General features: G+C 43.6%; 1 protein-coding gene across 2 annotated transcripts in view; it reads right to left on the reverse strand.

Moving 5' to 3' along the window:
• Positions 1-20,439, reverse strand: part of PELI2 (pellino E3 ubiquitin protein ligase family member 2) — a 188,266-nt gene that overhangs the window by 80,706 nt on the left and 87,121 nt on the right. The gene's annotated exons all lie outside the window — the stretch shown is intronic.

A 20,439-nucleotide genomic window follows, 5' to 3' on the forward strand; every position in this document is an offset into this window, starting at 1 on the left:
ACAAGGTTTATAATCTCTCTGTGCCTCAGTTTCCACATGACATAGGGATCCTAAACACTGGAATGGGGACCAGAGGAGCAAGGAGCCCCTCCCCACCCAGGTGAGAGCTGGACCACAGAAGAGCAGCTGTGGTGAAATGGTTCAGGGGGCACCCCGAGTCGGAAGGCTTCTCTGGATAGGTTTTCCCCAGTGCCCCTCTTAGGTAGCTTCCGCCTCCTTCAGGACAAGAAAAATAGACCAGAGAAGAACCAAAGCAGACGAAACCTCTCCTGAGAAGGGAATCCTGCTGGAGTCGTGACCACGGCACCTCCTGCTCCTCCTCCTCCACTGCGGCCTTCCTGCCATGTCCGCTGGAGGACAGCCCAGGCCTTCACATTCACACAACCAGCACAGGACCTCACTCAGCATACGTTCAGGTCAGGTCAGTGATGGACCGTACCCACATCACTCAGGGAGTTCCAGGAGGGGCTCAGCACATCACAAGCCTCGGCCAGGGTCTCTCTCTAAGGCCCGTTCCTCCTCTAGCCCTTAGAGCCTTGAGGTCACTGTCACTCCTCGTAGTTTTACCTTCTCCCACACCCTGTGCTCAGTTTGAGCTCTCAGACACCTAGATTTCTGGAGAAGCCAGCCCCTTGTCCTTGCTTCTACTAGTAGTGACCTGATGCCCAACTCAGCCTGGATCTCTGGAGTCCCCAAGTTCATGCAGCGGACACTCGGAGTTCTTCGATGGGCCTCGTCCTTTCCCTGTTTCCCAGGTCAGACCTTCGCCCTCTCTGGTCATCTTACCAAACACTGATTACAAACGCCTGTGCACGTTTATTCACTCTCCACGTACTAAGCACTCCGCGTTGTGGCGGGCTCCGGGGACACACACACTTCTGGATACACAGATGTCTGTAAGTACCGAGACCTCCAAATTAGGCACAGCTGAGGGGGAAACCAATTGGCAGATCAGTGATCATGGAGCAGTGTGACGTCTTCTTATGCGAGTCCGGAGGGACCCAGAGAAGGAAGCTACGGCAGACGGGGTGGATGGGGGTCCAGATCTTGACATTTTGATTCAACTGTCCTTTACATACACGGACATTTTCATAAGTCTCTCAAGTCCAAGGAAGAAAAGATTACCTTCTACAATACAATAAGCCCTGCACATATGTAGCAAAACCTTCTCATTCCATGTATACATATAGAAATTAAGCTATTACACATAAAATATATTCTTAAATTCTGAGTTGCTTTTGTGGGTTATTAATGAAAACAAAATTCAGACAACCTACAGTAGGTGGACCTTATCTGAGCTCAGTTTCTAAAATGAAAGATACAAAATACATTATATTATGCGGTAGGAATTCTATCCCTACTGAACTTTGAACAGATGACCCTTTTCTCAAGAGCAACAATTTTACCAGCTTAGTTTCAGAGTGAACTATTATTCACGAGTTTTTAGAAAGTCACGAGGGGGCAAGATCGTGGTAGACTTTCCAAGTTAGGAGATTCCAACTTAACCAAAACCTGTGTAGAGCACACTCAGTCACAGGCAACAGCTGGTGAGATATGATATTTGGGACAGATTAAGTAAATGAATGTCAGAGCAGGAATCTGCTTTCCCCAGTCTGAATCACAAGTCTCTAGATCTGAAAGCCACATTACATCACTTTACTGAAGTATCTCTATGACAGAAGACAAGGCCCTCTGAATGAAACCAGCCCATTCAAACGAGTAGCTAAAGCCATCAGGTATTATCTGGGATATTTCTGAACCTGTTGTGAGTTCTAAAGCAGAACTTTTAAAGTGCATACACAAATTCCTCAATCCCCTTTTTCTCCTTTTAAAAGCCAGATTCCCACATAAGACCGATTTATATTGTCCCATCATTTTGCAGACTACCTATGAAGTCATTTTTTTTCTCAGAAATACACTCGAAAGTTATGTTTTTCTCATCATCCTCGTATATTTACATTTGCCAAAATGGAGGATGGGTGGAGGAAAACAGGTATTATACGATACAAACTGGCAAATTAATCTCCTTCTGGAATTTTAGCAAACAGCATTGAATTTTTTTATGAAATTAGAGAAAATGATTTCCAAATATGACGAAAGAATAAAAACTCTGCTGTGATTTCCTTCACCCTTCTGCAACTTTAGAAAGTCACTGAACATGGTATTGAAATCTGCGTCTGGCCCTCCATGAAGTTAATAAGTGATCAAATATTAAGACGGAAAATCATCAAGATGCGTATCCAACTTATAAACAGGCTCTTCTATAGCTCGATTTTCCTTTCTCCACATCCAATCCACAAGTGCTTCCATATGTTGCTTTCCTATTATTAGGACTGCACCTGACTCACCATTTTGGCCTTTCTCTGCACATCTGCAATCCACAGGATAATACAGGAGTAGAGACCAGGGGCCAGCTTTCACCATCTCTGGGCTGAAGAAGACTCAGTGGCAGGGAATCAGTTTGTTCTAGAGATCCCCACATACGAATCGAATGTCAAAAACCAACGCATTTCACACCATCCTCCAGTGTCTCTAATTCCTTTGCCCCCAAAGCCTTGGGAATCTAAAAATAAGCTCCACCCTCTAAGGATAAGCTCTGTATTCAAGCTCTGCAGTGAGAGACATCAAGACCCAACGACAGGACCTAAGGGTAAGGAAGGAAAGACTCCCCTGGTGGCAGGTGGTGTTAAGACCAGAGTGACTCTCCTGGGTTCTACAGGGGCCTCCCTTCTGGTTTTGACCATAGGCTCTAGAGGTGAAGGGGGCCGTGAGCATCAAGGGCCACTGTGAGGACCAAGTCACCTTATGTGCCTTGAGGAGAGGCGGGCTGCAGCCATTCTCCCCCGCTCCCGTTCTGAAATGACACCTTGGATTGTTTACCAGTTCCCAATCTGTCGTTTTAACCTGTACCGGTTCTTCTACATTCGCCCTCTGTCTTTTCTCCATGAACATCCTTGCCCCTCCGTAACAGCCCCCCTCCCCCCCAATGTCTCCTGCCATGTAGAGTTAGGCCAGGCTTGCAATGCACAAGGCAGCACAAGGAGCTAAAACGCAGCCTTCACTCAGCTTCCTGAGGCACACACCCTGGTGAAGGGCTGTGTCCACCAGAGAAAGGGAGGCCCTTTTCTATTTTGCACACCACCACCATCCATTCACCAAGGCTTGTACCCCAGGGGCAGCACCTCCCCAGAGAGGGCGCCATTTTCTCACTTGTATGGACTAGGGTCAGCTCTGTTCCTGCTCCCTTATGCCATCGCTGTGAACTAGAAAGATAGTTCTCCCATCAAAATGAATTCTTTTTGAATTATCTTTGATAAAAATATTATTCATTTTAAAGCATATTATGTTAGTATGTCTTTTCTCATGGACAAAGAGTTCCTCTTGAAGTCAAACAGAGCTGTTTTAATTCTATTTTGGACTGGTACACAGTCACAGGAAGAGCTCCAGCTATTAGCTGTTATTACTCTTACCTTTTAAAACGCCCTTCAGTGCTGGCTTTACCTAGCACCTCAAATACTTTTAACAGTGACGTGAGGGAAATCTACCTTAGACAAATTAGGAGAACACAGTCTTTCCTGCTTCTGATCCATATCCAACAAAACGATTGCTGAAATCTGAAAAAAATCTATCACAGCTGCAAAGTGTATTTAATTAAGCTACACATATGCAGACCAAGGGAAAGCACATCTTGTTATGAACATTAAATGAGGTGACAGATAAAAGCGTCTAGCATAATACAGTAGGAGCTCAGTAAACTTTTTAACAAAGTTAAGGAAAGGAGGCAGAAAAATTCAAAGGCCGTGCAAAACTAAAAAAGGATGGCAGCCTAGGGCCACTGTGCCTGGAGGAAACACACCCCAGCACAGAGTCACTGTTCCTGCAGTCAACGACTTCTTGCTCTGTATCCTCTTTGTGGGAGGGATGATGCAGGAAGCTAACCTTCACTGAGTTCCTCCGGTGGAGGCCACGCTTATCAGGATATGTATGTTAAGCTCATCACAATTCTATTAGCTGAGCACTGTTACCTCTCTTTTTATGAAAAAGGAAACAAGAATGATTGGTCTCAAGGAAGGAAATAACCACTCAAAAGAAGGTTAAAATAAAATTTGAATGCTGACACCATCATCTATTTATAAAACTCATCTATATAGAATCACTCATCCACCAATGGTTTCAGACAGCAGAAGGCTTCCTGCAGTAAAATTTTCCTTTGCTCATCTACACAAATGAAAAATGGAGAATTCTTAAAAATAGTATCTCTGGCACCCCTGGGTTTGTGTTTCAGTCTCGCCCCTCCAGTCGTTAAAGGTCTTGTTATCTCTGCAGTCAGAGGTTTTAGAGAAGATGCTCAGTCCCAATTTGGGATCTGGCAATGAGAAGTCTTCTGTAATTTGTTTTATAAAATGAAATGATTACTCCTGAGCACTGTGGGTAGGTGCAGATTGGGGCACTGAAAAGACGTGTGCCTATCTCCAGCTTTCTGCTTCAACAGTTAGCAGGCAAACCCTTAGCACCTGCTGCGACCACCACAGGTTCAGGGCAAACTGACGCCAGGAAGCCACTTCTCCACATGATCTTCTCTGGTCAGCTCACCTTAACCTGCACCCACCATCACTCCTTAACCTGGTCACCGGAGCTGCTCCTTTCAATATCTCAGGGACAGAGCAACGCTCCCCAGGCCCAGATTCTCCTTGGGTAGGCCTTTCCTCTCCTTCTCAGTTGCCTCAATTAAATGTTCCACACGGAGTTGGTTCTTTTTAGGATAGGATATTAAAAGTCTTAGGTGTAGCCTCTGAAACTTCAATGTCCTAGAAAGCATGGCCAGTGTGAGAGTGGGCTTTGTGTCGGGTCTGTTTCTGCTGTTCATGCCACAGACTCGCACAGGGCCTACCTGCCCGTCCGATTTCTAAACTAGATTACGCACGCCTCATCTCCTTCACAGCGCTCTTATAAGAACAGAATCACGTGTTTCTGAAAACTGCATAAATGTACTATCTGTATAACTTGAACTATGCATCTGTACATACGTTCCAGAAATCCTTAAAGGATTCTGGATTTAGTCCCCAAAGTTGGCACCATTTGGTGACATTTCATCCTTCCTAGTCCCCATTTTCATGCACGCCTCCTCTAGCTCCTCCTCCTCCTGGTGGCGGCTCTCTACCAATTATTTATGTGGAGAACTGGATTTTCAAGCTATGCTCCTACCCTATCCTCTTCAATCACTGGGCAGATTTCTCCTTCCCCCCTTCTTTCTCCTTTGCATTGTATACTCAAACATTTCCAACCAAAAGAGCTAAAATAATGATTGTTGCATCACATGGTTTTGGCAAAATCAGCATGCAGTATTGGAATCACTTTATACAGTGTTGTCCTTTCACATAAACTGTTATATAAATGCCAAAACACAGGGAGGGTACTGCTTAGATTTTCTGGGTGTTGTCTCCAGGGTGAAAATTTAGACTTTTTTCAGAAGAAAACTACAGATACATGCTGTGTCTTATAACTATGTTGCTTCAAAACTATCATTTTGTTTTCAGTTATTTTTCCCCCAAATACTAGCTTCCAGCCAGATTGTCAGCTGTGTGTAAAACAGTAAAATGCTCCCCTGTCTGTTTGCCTTTGCACAAATGAAATTAAACTGATTTTAAAGCTGCAGAGAGTTAAACCATTATTCCGTGGCATGGCGCACTGGTGACCATGCTCTGTCACGGGGAGTCGGCAGCTGGGACACATCTGTGGCATGCTCTTGTCCAGTGCCATACGAAGAGAGAAGCAAGGAACAAGCTACAGCTACAGGTCTGCAGCCTACAGATAAGAAGCGTGCTGGGGGAAAGAGGAAAGTTCTCAGTGTCTGCTGTTAGCTTGCTGTTCACCTGGACTGCTTGTGACAGAATTCCCATGGCAAGCATTAACAGAGCAATAAAAAGTGTTAGCAGAACACTTACATTATCTGTTCTGCAGCGTGAGTTTTTGCAACCCGAGCTTCTTTAAGGAGACTGTATTCATTAAAGACACTACAAGGGACTCTTTCTGTAAGGATGTCAGCTGCCTCCAATCCACTGTGGAATGAGACAAGATATAAGCGTGTAGAAATAAACAAACGAATCTAACTGAATAAAACAAATGTATGTCATGTCACTTTTTTGTTTACCAACCTAAGTATAATCTTGCTCATCTGATTTTCTTTAAATTGGCTATAGAAATGAAAATGGAATAATCAGTCAGTGAAGAATTGTCTATAAACAACAAATGAGGCCTGGGAGTAAGGCTAAGGAGTCTCTTATGAGCACTTGGCAGCTCAGAGACCCTTGAGTCAACTTTCTTGCTGATCCTGACTGTTCTAGCCTGTTCAAGATTGATGGAGAGGTCTCTGCAGAAGGTGAGATATGACTGTAAGAGCTGAGAACTAAGGGGTAAAACAAATCATCCTGCAGTTACTGGGAGTGGAAAGCATGATAAAAGAATAGAGACCTGAACTTCAAAAACAACTAGAATGTTAAGAGTTGAAAACAGTTTTTACCTTTAGGCAAGTCAACTTTAACAAAAAAAATCTTTGAAGAACTAAGAGACAAGGATACTCAAAACGGCTCGTATTTGAAGATACCTTCACTTCTTAGGAATCTGTTTGCTATTAGAAAAGAAGGTGAAAGTCCAGGCAAAAGCAGCACAAGAATGTTGTCCACTGCTTTAACATGTGCATAGCATCACATGACCACCATGATCCTTATCGTCTTTGAAAACTAAACTCGCATCACATTTAATTTTGACCAAATTTTCAGTGTCTGTGAACCATAGTGCATGCTACAGACACGCCACAATTTCAGACCAACAGCTTTTTGTAGCTTAGTCTGTAATCTTCTTGGCAAATCAAATCCTTTCCTCCCTCCCTGCTTCTCCCGTCCTCCCTCCCCCACCCCCTCTTCCTCCCTCTCTCTCTCTCTCATATACACACATGCTGTCTTGGATCTGATTTTCTAAACATATTGCCCACAAAGACAAAGCAGAATAAAAATTTCCATCTCTTGGAAAAAATAAAGGAAAGCTTCTGGGAGGTAGAAGAGTAGGCAGCAACAAATTAGCCTTAAAATTTTGCACAAAACATTAACTTCTATACAATAGAAGGTTTCTACACAGTACTCAAATATGTCCAAATTAGCAACAATTAAAGAAGTAACAATGTTGGTTTCAACACCAATCATTTTTATTATCACAAGATCCACCTGGAATAACTTCTCTGCTCTCCAGCCATAAAGGCATAAATAAAAAGAAAATGGGATTCTTGGTTTATATTTTAAACATTAGACTAATTTTACCTGATTAATATCAGAAGAGGAAAAAAAAATACCTAAGTGCAAAAGCAACTAGCTATTAAAAAAACAAACAGATTACATTCTGTGCAAGGAGCTGTCCCAGAAAATAATGAGAGTGCATGGCTACCGAAACGCCAAAGGCAGGGGCAGAGTTAGTCTGATCATTTGTCAGACCACGGGCTCTGGAGTCTGACAAAACAGAGGTCACAGCCCAGCTCTGTCCCTTCTTAGCTGTGTGTATGGAGGTTTCTTCTCTACACTTGCTCTTTTCATCTAAGAAACAGGGATGGCTAGAAGACTACCTGATGTGGTGGCTGGGAGGACTGATAGGAGACACCGTGTGAAACGTGCTTAGCGAAGTGCTTGCCTAGCAAATGGCCCTTAATGAACAGTGGTCTTGATCAGCCTGCTGAGCATAAGCACGGCACACAGCGTTTGCTCAAGGAGACGCTCAACAGTGATGGGAACCACTGGTAAAGGGTGGGCACATCTACCAAGGAGAAATCGCTCCGTCGACCCAATAAGAGAGAACAGAGATGCCTGAGGAAACATTCAAATCTCCAGGTTAGAGGATGATAAAATAAATAAATTGCCTTTGTCTATTACATGCGTTTTTGGGTTTTGTTTTTCCTGTAATGAAATACGTGTCTACCTTTCAGTGTGGAGAATAAAAGTGTATCAAATGTTTTGCTTAATACAAATGTCAAAAATGGCACGTGTGAAAGGCTTCCTGATACTGTGAGGGAGGGGACAGAGTAATCCCTGCCTCGAATGTCATTCAAAAGTGGCAGCCGGTGTACCCCTGGCCAAGCAAGACGTCTTCCCTTCACAACCCGAGGAGCCCTCCTCCTACCGTAACAACACAACACTAACCCTGTCTGTACAGGTCCCCGGAGCGGAGGGCTCGCTGGGCTGCACACCCTCCAGCCACACTTACAAGCTGGGTGGATCTGGGCAAACCCCTCACCCTCTTGAGGCCTCAGTTTCTTCCTCTGTGAAAAGGGGAGACACACCGATAATATTTCTGCCTCACAAGACTGTTAACTGCTGTCAAGTGAGACGTGTGTGAAACCAGAAAGCAGCAAAAGAATGTAATGAATTCTATTATTAAAAACAACAACCTTTTGGGAAATACTTTCCTTAATGTATTTAATACATTATTACACCCACAGCGAATGCTTAAAAAAAATTCTAGAATTCAATTGAGATGCTGACAAAGGACTGAATAACTTAGGACATGTTTGGAAATGATTAAATTCTTAAATTATTATATAGGTAAGCAAAATTTTTCATAGGGACATTGTAACATTGCATGCTAATCAGCCCCAGGAGAAGCAATAACTGTCAACAGCTCATGGCAAAGGGCCAACTGTCTGCCAAGTAAGTAAACGCCTAAAGAAACTGAGTTAGCTTTTTCAGAGGACCCAGAACACTGAGCCCTGATGACATGAATCCTGATAGCAATGGAGCTCTAAACATGGCCCCTGCCTTCAGAGTTCTGTTCCTTTCTTCCCTCCGCATTAGATTAAAATGAATGCAGTTACAACTGGTTTATAACTGCGTAGCAGTGTTCACTGAAAAACTACCAACAACTGTATGAAAACTCAGACACTACAACTAAGACAATTATACATCTGAAAAAAATGATACAAATTATGTGAAATATCTGTCTTTAGGAGCAACTATGTTTTTGCAGCATGTTGGGTATGAATATATGTATTTTACAAAATAGTCCTGCTTGACTATCCAACTACACTAGCTCACACTCCACTGAACAAGTAGTTTAACATCCTGTTATAATAAACTTGGAAATGAATCTAGAGAACAAGCCTGAGCACAGGGTAACTCTATAACTGGCTGATAAGGGAGAAAAAAACAAAACAGAAAGGAACCTTAACAAATAATACCAAAACCAAACAGATGCATGGAGTGTGACTCCAAGACCTTCAACAGCCTCCCCTACCCCACTCAAGAACCTACACACATACACGTAATCCAAACCAAATAAAACATGATTTCATGGGTACATAAAAAGCAAAAGTGTCAGCAACTGTATAGAGGTTTTTTGTTTTTATTTTTCCATGATGCTGATTAAACAGCAAAGCAAAATTAAATGCTACCTTGAAAGCTTAGAGACGACATCTTTGTAAGAGATAAGCCAGATTAAGCAAGTTCTTGAGCAGCATTGACAGGTATTTCCCATATAAAAATAAAATTATGACATTAGCACAAATGTGACATATATTCCACAGCATCATAACAACATGAAATGTGGCTACGAAATAAAACCGCACAATTTCCATAAAGCACTGCAGAGCCCTACCCTGCAGTCACACTGGGTATGTTGTAAGCCACTGACGGAGGCTCACGAACATCAGGCACCTAAACTGCACATCACTGGTGACCGTGACAGGACATCAGGCACCTAAACGCCACACCACTGGTGACAGTGACAGAACATCAGGCACCTCAACTCCACACCACTGGTGATCGTGACAGGACCTGAGGGGGATTAAACCACTGCAAGTTCAATTAAAAATTATATTTACAAAACTGGGCTACATTTCAAGACTCTGATTCTTAAGGTCCAGTTAATTTTGAAAATAAAATGCTCCTTAACTCATGCGTTCTGCTACCAAAATGTGTACTTCAATTAAAATACTACCATTTAACACCAACGTGAATTTTCAAGGACTAATGTAAGTTACTTCATTTCTCATCAATTCTTTTAGTCTTGGTTCATGAACTAATGATGTTTTTAAAAAGCTATAAATAAATCTTAAATCTAGAAAACAAGTCGTTTCCTTCTACCCGCCTATTTGAGGAAACCAAAAATCGCGTGAAAAGAACACCCAAGTATATCCACTAACAATGCAGTCAGCAGCGTTTCCCTCAGTGGGTTTGGTTTCTCTGTGTGCTGTTTGGCTTCGGCAACAGCGTGGGAGGGTGTCTGTCCTCAAATGCCCTCTCCCGAAACCCCTTTGTGCTCCATGAAAAGGGTTTCGCCTGCAAGACACGTGAGAGGCTATCACTACAGAATTATTTCCTATTGAGTAAATACACTTCTGAGAAGAAAGAGAACAAATTCAATTGCTGAGTCTTAAAATAAATACAACTGATAGAGATCTATGTTGACATCATCTATATCACCAAGTGAGACCATTACACACAATCACAATTGGGCGATGCATGAACAAGACATGCTGGCATCTTGAAGCTGAACAAAAGGCAGATGTAAAGCAGATGCTAACTACTGACACCTCTTCTTCTCAAAATACCGATCAACTGTGTGTGTGACTATTAACTCCAAAACTGTCAAAATATATGTTTAATTGAAACAGTTACTAAAATTCCCAACACCTCTAAATTTTAAAACAATCAGAAAAAAGAAGACGTTCAAGTAGGGAACTAACTCCATGCAGTCACCCATTCAGGAGCCTACTTATCAAAGCTGGTAGCACAGCACTGCACTGTTCATCTCCTTGGCATTTCTCCCCAGGCTGTGAACCCTGAGGGTAGGACCTGCCTTAACTGACCCATCCATGCCTCCCGCCCAGCTCCCCGACACACCACAGGTGAGAGCACAAGTCTGAAAGGACACCCTCGGTGTGGCATTCAGCATGTTCTCAACATCTCCCCCCAAGACTCCCCTTCCAAGCAACCTTCTCTCCCACTAATCAAACACAGTACTTCAAAACGCTGTTTTTGTGTCCCTCAATGTCTGAGTATCTTACAGATGCAAAATATATATTAAGTGTTCCACCAAAAGAAATTGAATATCCCTCTTCTGAACTTTAGGAGTTGTATGTCCACCAGCCCCTCCAGAGCTGCCCCTGACGCATAACCGCAGCTGACTCCAAGGTCAGGTCCCTCTAGGACATGCGGGCCTGAACCGGCTTCCTGCCAAGAGAACAAACCGACGAGAAATCACTCGATAAAATTCATCCCACTGGACACATTCACGAGGGGGACTGGGAGGAGGAAGAGAGACTAAAAATAAGGATATTCTAGAAAGCCAGCATAATGGGCATGTTATCATTTTCGGATACTCTAAACAATACTCCCACACCCAACAATCCAACTGGTGAGTGCCATCAACATCCAAAAATGATTCAGAGAAAAAGCAGCATCATTTCCTATCCCAAACTCATCCCGGCACCTGTCAAAGGCACAGCACAGGGCTCAATGCCTTCTACCCTCTCACCCTCTTCACTCACACCCAAGCTCCACGCCTCATAGTGGCAGACTCCCGTCTCTGCTGGCTTTCCTGGTCCCTGAGCTAAGGTGAGAAAATAAGACAAATTTTCTAGCTCTGCATCCCAATTAATTTAAGAATATACTTCCCTGTGGGTCCCAATTTGGGATCTATGAGTTTTACTGAATTATAGTGACATTAGCTCAAGCCTTGCAAAGGAGTCCTTAAAAATTACCACTGCATGAGGCACATATTTGTCATTCAGAAAATTGATATAACCCTCAGGAGAAAACCAACTAAATAAATAAACCTGAGCTTTTTGCTGGCATCTTCCTACCCATTATCAGCAACGCTCACCCCGAGCCCCTTTGTTGCTAGTTCAATGCCCCTCTCTCTACTGCTGGTAGAGATGCCCCTGCCATCCAATTCCAAGCCAGGCTCCTAGAAAGGGCACACGCAGCACGCATAGACCAAGAACCTCTTGACTCCGCCTCCCAACCCATCTTTCACCCCCAGCACATCTGGCCATTGGCCTCCACTTTATTTCTTAGCCACGGCTCGTGCCTCCCCTCTCCTGAAGGGCAGGAGTGTGGCTCAGCCCCGGGGGACATGCCCAGACTGGCCACTGGAACATGTGTTCCTGTCCTGCTCCAGCCTCCAGAACACTTGCAGGTAAGACTACGAGTTATGATGAGTTTTACGGCTCTCCACAACAGCTGCAGACATTTACTGCATGAGCTGGGCAGTGGAGCTGCCACCTGTGGGCCTATGACAGAACACTTCCAAGTCAGAACCTCGTTCCTCCAAAAGCAGATTAATAACGCAGCTTCAAGGAGCTCCAGCTGTCCTCAGAAAGCCAGTCACCTGCCACCCCTTCCTCATCTCATATACCATGTTGTCCAACTCCCCTGCAGGCCCTTGGCTAGAACTGCACGGGGTCAAGGTCCCAGGCACAGAGCCTCTCCCCGGAGGCCAGGGATGAGGGACCCAGCCTGCCAGGGGAGAGAGGAGGGGATGCCTGAGACAGATGTGCCTGGTCAGCTAAGCGACTTCGGGTCTTTGATTTCAATGCTCCACAGAATTAAACTTCTACTTCTGGGAAAGGCAGCATGCATGCATTTGTATGGATTCTGAGGTTTGGTAGCATGAATTTTTCCTCTTAAAAGAAGGAAAAGAAGTGACTTAGCTAGATCTATAGTAAAAAATAAAAAGCCTTTTTAATAGTGTCTCTATCCCACATCCAAGTTGGAATTCAGCCATTTGGCAACCTTACCAGCTGGAAATAACAAATACAAAAATAACACATTTGTTTAATACTTTTATAATAAAATTCTCTAAAACTTGATGTAAGTCAAATGCCTATCTTTCTTATATTCACCATCTATCCACCCAAAATATACTTATTTCTCACTAGATGCCAAGTACTATGATTAGAGCTGAAGATACAGACATCAAAAGAAGATGTTCTGTACTCTAACAAGGTTGGAAAACTTATCTGAAAATATGTACAATACAAAACACGAGATGCTCCATAAGAGATGCACACTAACCCCGCCTGTGGGTGGCAAGGAGAAGAGGTGACAACTTGAGGGCAGGCTTCACAGGTAACAGGCCACAACAACGCTGTGAGATCTCAACTCAGAGGTCTACCCACCAACCACAAAACCCCAATCACCTCATGACCCCATGATGACCTTCCCAGTGGCCAGAGGCAGCCAGCCAGCAACTATGCATTTGGTGGCACTCACAGTAACCAACTGGAGTTGCCTCCCAACTGGAAGCTGCCTCTTCCATTACCAAGAAGGAGCACAGTACTCTGCAGAGGTGACGGAGCAAACGCCCAAAGACCTAAGATTTTTATCGTGGCTTCTCAGCTAGTGTTGCAGGATAAAGAATGACAGGTGGGCTAAAAAAAGCTTCCGAATGGCTTAGAAATCTTGCATACAAAATATGCTCCGAAAGTGTGAGCTGCGCCCACACTTGGTAGTTACTTAAGACCAATGAAATGAGCAATGCTTACCACCAAAAGCATCAATAGTTTATTCAAATTATTATTAATTATCTAGAGAGAAAAAGGTTCATTTTTCACTTAGGTGGAGGGACAAGTCTGAAGATGTCCAGCCAAATAAGACACAAACAGCTGAGTCCTAGCCCCCCTACTTACTGACCATGGGGCTCCAGACCAAAGACTTGAACCCTAGGCACTGCCTGCCTGGCACTCTAAATCCTGCCAACATTGGGGCAACTTCAACATACTTGGTGGCCAGATGAAACCTTAGCCTTTCAATTCTTTGACCTCATTAATTGCAAAGACTTTCACTCTATTCACCAGCTCTCTAGGCCATTCTCTGGGCTTCATCACCCCTTTAAGTCTGGATATCTTAAATTTGAACCAATCTGATCACAAATTCGTGTTTCAACTCTTTCACTTAGTAACTCTACAACATTTGTTTTTGCAATTCATCAAGCCCTCCCTACTGGTCTCTAGCTTTTTTCCCCTCATTTTTTATTTTTATTTAAGAAATACATGCACATAGTCTAAAAAATCCAATCATTTTACAAGGCTTAAAATGCAACACAGAAGCCCCTGCCCCACTCCTTCTTCAAAACTGATTTCCCCATCCCAGAGAAAACACTTTTAACTCTTGTGGCTGTTTCTTCTCTTAATTTTTCCTGTAATTCTAAACAGCACACTTTCCAATTTCACACATTACACTGATGGATCGCTTTCCCTCTTCTTCCTCCTGCACACCCCTCCCATCAACATACATACTTTTCATCTTTCCAGTAGGGTCACACTACCATTTTTGGTTAAATATTCACTGTAGGCGTTATTCTGACTATGTTAACATTGTTCAAAGCTGAGCCCTGTAGTGAGCTACAGCTAAATTTCCTTTCTTGTTCAACTTGTTTTCCCTGGAGCTTTGCTTAACTTAGCTTTTGATTTGCTGATTTTGTTTATATCTATCATTAATTAATCCCCTGACTCTCCCACAGAAGTATAACTCTCTCTCAATGCAGTCATATGCATAATCCATTGGTTCCAATTTTTTTCTCAGATATTCCCTCTTGTAAACCTTCAGCCTCCTGCTCCAATCTGGATAGCATGTTCTCTGGGTCTGCTCCACAGCTGCCGTCCTGGGATTCTCCCTGTCATCCCTCTTCCTTTCTCTTTCGTTGTATGTCACCCGGATCCCACGCATTCCTCTTTATTTACTCCCTCATTTAGACAGAGCACCATCTCTCATAACTTCACGAGAAAGGGCACAGAGCAGTTAAATTTCTGCATCCTCTCATATCTGAAGATATCCCCATATCTAATTGATAGTTTGACAGGAAATAGACTTTAGGTTGAGAATCATTTTCACTCACAGTTTTGAAGACACTGCTTCACTGTGTTGCTGATGCAATAACCACTGTTGTTCCAACTCCTGGGCCTGTATGTGTGATGATTCTTCTCTCTAGAAGCTAGTGGGATTCTTTCTCTCTCTCTGGTATTCTGACTTGCACAACGACAGGCTGTGATGCGGCTCCTTCCCTCCATTGCTGTGTTGGGCACTTAGTGTGAGAGTTCAATCTGGAGACTCACTTCATCTGTTCTGGGACATCGTATCCCATTTTACTCCTTTATTCCTTTGGTAACTCCTATGCTTCCCATTTGCTTTCTCTAAGATTCATACTAACTGAATATTAGAATTCCTAGACTGATCTTCTAACTTTTTTTCTCCTCCTTAATTTCCATCACTTTTATTTTTCTGTTCTACATTCTAGGAGGTATTTTTATTTTCCAAACCTTTGATTTGTTTTCATCTGGCTATTATACTTTTCTCCTCAACATTTTGAAAAAACTTCAAAACTACATAAAAAGTTTAAGAAAACAGTACAATGTTTAAAACAAAGTTTAAAAAAACTGTACAACAAATATCTATATATGAATACCCTTCACCTAGATTTACCATTTATTAGCATTTTACTACGTGTGCCCTCTTTTTACGTATTCCTTTTTTCTGTTTTGCCAAAATTTTGAAATGTGCCATTTCACCCCTATATACTTTAGAACGCTTTTAAGAACAGGGACATTCACCCTGTGTAACTGCAACACCATTATCACTCTCTTCTGCTACGTGACAACCAAGCTCTACAAGAGGTCATGTCTTAAGGGTTAGTTGCAATGTGGAATCTGAAATCACACCAATGAGCTTTTCTTAGTGTGTTACATTCAGATTCATTGGTCTAACTTATACTTTGAATAGATCTGTCAACTATGTGTAAGTAGTATATGTACCATGAGTTATGTATGTAACATTCATTGGTCATTTGAGAAATATTGATTTACTGAGTTATGGATCTTCCAAATATTGACATACTATATATAACAAAAAACCACATTTATTAACATCACCACTAAACTCATCAGAAAAGTCTTAAGTATCAGGAACTATCGAGCCTTGATGGCAAATACAAGTTTTCCAAAATCCTAATCTTTGCTTGAAAGCTTGAATTTTAACAGAGGCAACAAAAGCACTTCACAGTTTTCCATTAGAAAATGGGTGCCAAATACCCAGGTCTGAATAACCACGTTTATATGCCATTCTTTCAAGTAAAAACACTGTTTCATTAAAGTGGCCAGTTCAGCGTGCAAGGCAAACACGTGCAGGGTGTTCTTCCCAGAGGTAACTGTCATGCTGTGGCATGTGACAGACAATCTTTCTATCTCCTTCCCATTTCATCATGCATCATAAAAAGACGTGTGTACTCAAGGGTCGAGAATTAATCAAAACCATGCTTACTGCTTCAACAAGTGAAACTGCCTTTTTTTACCTGCAGGTGCTTTGTGGGGATGAAGGAAAAATGACCACAGTTTGGAGCCACCACTTTGATTAGTGCTACAGTGCCAGCAGTTTTACTCACCCCTGCTCTCACACCGTCAGGGCAAATGTCCACACGGAGGGAAAAGGCAAATGCTACAGTACTCCAACAGCCTCCCTCTCCTTACACCCTCCAGCCAAACGGAAACACTCTGATTCCTGGAGCAGATCTGCTGTGCCTCTCGCAACAGTCATTTCCTCCCTCCTCCCCCGCCCTCCACTCATTTATTTTCCAAGTCTTGGATGTCACCTCCTCCAGCAAGCCCTCTCCAACTGCCCTGAGCTGAACCGGGGTCAGGTCCTGCTGCTCACACTTCCACAGCACCTGTGCGCTGAGGTAGGGGAGCGTTAGTCAGGGGCTCCTCAGAGTCCCTGCCCCACTCGCACCTGCCCCTCTCCCGGCAGGCGCTCAAGAATGATTCCTTCTTTGCTCACCAGACTGACTCCTCAACTGTGAAAGCTCTCTCTATAAACCTGCCTGATGCAACTTGATAACACAGCACTTTGAATGTAGGCACCAAAGCCATGCCTGACATGCAAGAAGTGTCTGGCTTTCATTGCCAAACGTCCAAAAAAGATGAAAGTTTTATGTTTGCCTTGTGACTCCCAGTCCTGAATTCCTAACCATCTCCAACGTGCCTGTCATCTGCATAAGGGTTCAGACTCCATCCAGAAAGAAGGCACGATGGCCATCTCCCCAGGACGGCCGAAGGCAACAGGGTCCACTCCTGGTCGGGGCACTGCTCTGCACAACTGGACCTGACCATGCAGGCACCCTCTACCCTCTAGCCAGATAAGAAAGGACTCGCTTGTCTTCAAGTCGTCCCTTGCAGCGCTGGCTGGTGCTGATGCCCTGCAGGGACGGCATTCGAGCCCTTATCAGCCTGTTGCTAGCAGTCGCAACACCCCTTTCCCCCACTGGGTCTAGGTGACGCTAAAGCGCAATTGTGCTTTATCCACACTGGGTAATACTGTGTTTCTGTGAAAATACAATCCGCTGAAGGAAAAAGAACCTGCTATAAAACCAGGCCTTGTTCCCAATGTGTCACAGCAATACCACGTCCTAGTGGGACTTCTGATTTTCTTGCTAGGATCTTTTATTAAACTATAAGTTTTGGGAGGGTAGTGGGCATAATAGTCCCAGTACTTACCACAGTACCTGGAACATACTAGGTACTCAAAAAATATCCCGTGAGGCAATTAAATGCAATAATGTACATACAAGGACTGGTACACTGTCAGGGGCCAACAGTGGAAGCTGTTCTGATTTTGATATGACAACAATGACAATATTAGGGTTTACACAGAAATTATTTAGTAATTTTTTGCTCTACTGGCCTTGTTGGCAATGTGCAAAGAATATTATTTATTAGGACCTAGCAATCTTAGCACGTGTCTAAGGGCAATGAGAGATGATGCAGTTCACGAATCTTAAAATCCTATGTTCGCCCTGCTCTTGGGTGGTGTTATGAATTTCTACCATCTTCCCAGGATTTCGCTGCAGACTCACAATGCAACAGCCATGTGATCCCTGAAAACTAAGGGTTCTTATTTGAAAACTTCTGGAGCACATTTTGATTAGGCACAGCCAACACGCTTTCACACACGGCAAGTCCTTCTCACATCACGTGCAGCAAATCCCTCTGAGAATAGCAGCAAGTTTAACACAAGTGGAACAAGTTTAACACAAGGAGCACTACTGATCTTGGAACTGCAGAAAACACTTGACCGAGTTCCATATCAAAGGTTAACAGCCAATGTATTAGAGCCATAACCTGAGAGGGAAATTGGTATTACATTGATAAAACACTGAACAGCAGGAAACAGAAAATGTTCAAGGAGGAAGGAGACAAGTCATGGAACGCTGCATGGCCTGGTGATAAACGCCAGGATTTTTATGTTATTTTCAACCAACTGAAGGGAAACCACTCTGTGCATTCTAGGAATGTAGACCCATTACAAAAACAAAGTGGCCTTTAAAGGAATACTGGAAATAGGGATGCCACATCCAGCCTCACACAGGAAAAGGACCGTTCACTCAACTCTGAAATGACACCTAACTGGAGCGTCTGGTACGACCAGAACAGGGACGTGAATTGGAAGGAAGCTCTGAAAAGGCTCACAAAGTATAATCCATCTGGTGAAGGAGAATGTTGTAAGATGAGGACAAGCAGAAGAGATTCCTGTTTTTTATCAACTAAGAATAACTTTTTAAAAATTTCCTTGAAAGGGAAATGGAAGGGTGATATCCACATTCTAATATAACCATTGTTTTTCTCCGATTAATTCTAGTAACAAGTCACAACTAATCCGTTTTACTCAAGAGAAGTTATCTGAGGCAATGACTCTGTAATCCGAAGACTAGGAGGTTCTTGAAGTTACCATTTGTTCTAATTAGGTCACCTTCCTACTGCAATACCCTAGTAAATGAGGTGTTATCACTTCAGTACCCAGCCTTTGCAAAAGAGAGTAAACTTCTGAATAGCTGCCATGCTTCCTGCTGGGAAAGATTTGCTCTCAAGCTAGCTGCTATTTGGTAGGTTATCTGTGGTCCTTTCATGCATCAAAATAATGGCTGCTGATTAGTCCACAGGAAAAAAAATCCAATTCTCTAATTACCCCCTTAAACACTCATGATACTTAGAATAGCCTTTTATTTCAACTGCACTTAATTAACTGCTCCCCTCCCTCTCTCCACTACTTCCTGACCCCAAGACTCAGCACCAGGCACTGGGCGTCCCTGGACACAGGTGCCCTCCCCCAGCCACCAGAGGCCCTTACAGCACCTCCTCTGAGTGGGGCAGTACTCCACAAGAGCACATGCCACATCCTCAGCTCCACAAGAATGCTATCTGAAGATACAAAAATTTATTTACTTTCAAAACCACTGAATGGTTTTGCTTTTAAATATTCATTTTAATTTTCTATTGAGTCATTACCTGTATCCATGCTTCCCCTTCCTCCCGTTACAGTGGAGGAGGATTTCATGCTGGCTCAGGCCACTCCTCCTGCCTTCTCTAGGATCCTGCCCAATTATCCCCCTGCTGGATTTTCACTCTCCCCTTCTCCAGAGGCTAGTGACTTTTAGCGTGTTCAAGACTCTTCCATATTAAAAAAATATGAATAAGCCCTTCTTTGACTCCATTCCCCCACCAGTATCACACTTTCACCTGTTCACAGTCAAACTACACGAATTTCCTACGCTTGCTCTCTGTCGTCACCTCCCACCACCTCACAGTCCATTGGATCTTGTCTGTACTCAGTTCTCCATGTTCCAGTGGAAAAGCATCTGTTAAGGTCCCCCAGGACCTCCACACAAATAAATCTGTGGGGCTTTTTCAGTCTTCTCTTTACAGCCTCAGAGCCTACTGCCCATCCTCTGGTCTTGAACCCCTTCTCCCCCACTCCTCTCTTCCCAACCTCTGGACCCTTCTTCACAGACGCCTCCCTCTCTACCAGGCCCTTCAAATATACCCAGTGTTCTCCTCTTATCAGTTTAAAAGCTCTCCTGAGGGGCGCACAGTCTCTCTTTCTCTACATACTATCTTTATGCCAACTCCCCAATCTGGCCCAAACCTCACTTTTGAGCTCCAGATCCATACGTCTTACAGCCTTCTGAACACCAGCACTTGTAAGTCTCACCGATGCCTCAAATTCAGCACATCCAAACTAAAATTCTCTTCTCCCATCCTCCTCTCCCCCAAAACAAAAAGACCCCGGCCCTTTTCCAGGATTCAGGCCGTCCTTCCCTGTCCTCAAGTCAGAAGCTCGGGAGTCATCCTGGCCTTCTTGCTCCCTCTCATGCACCACATCCATCCAATCCGAGGACTGACCCAAGCACCCAATTAATCTACTCTGTGCATATCACTCCAATCTGCCCACTTCTATTTCCACTGTCGCTCCGTCTAAAACATCACATCCTCTTGCCTGGATTGCTGCAACAGCTCCTAACTGACCTCCAGGTACTCACTAACCTTTGCATCTTTGATCACTTCTACAACGCCAAAGCAATCGCCGATGTGGCTGTTGTAAAATGCACGGTTGATCCATCGGTCCCCTGTTGGGA

This window comes from Ceratotherium simum, chromosome 24, assembly GCF_057802395.1.
Source record: "Ceratotherium simum simum isolate JZ-2026a chromosome 24, ASM5780239v1, whole genome shotgun sequence".
Lineage (NCBI taxonomy): Eukaryota > Metazoa > Chordata > Mammalia > Perissodactyla > Rhinocerotidae > Ceratotherium > Ceratotherium simum.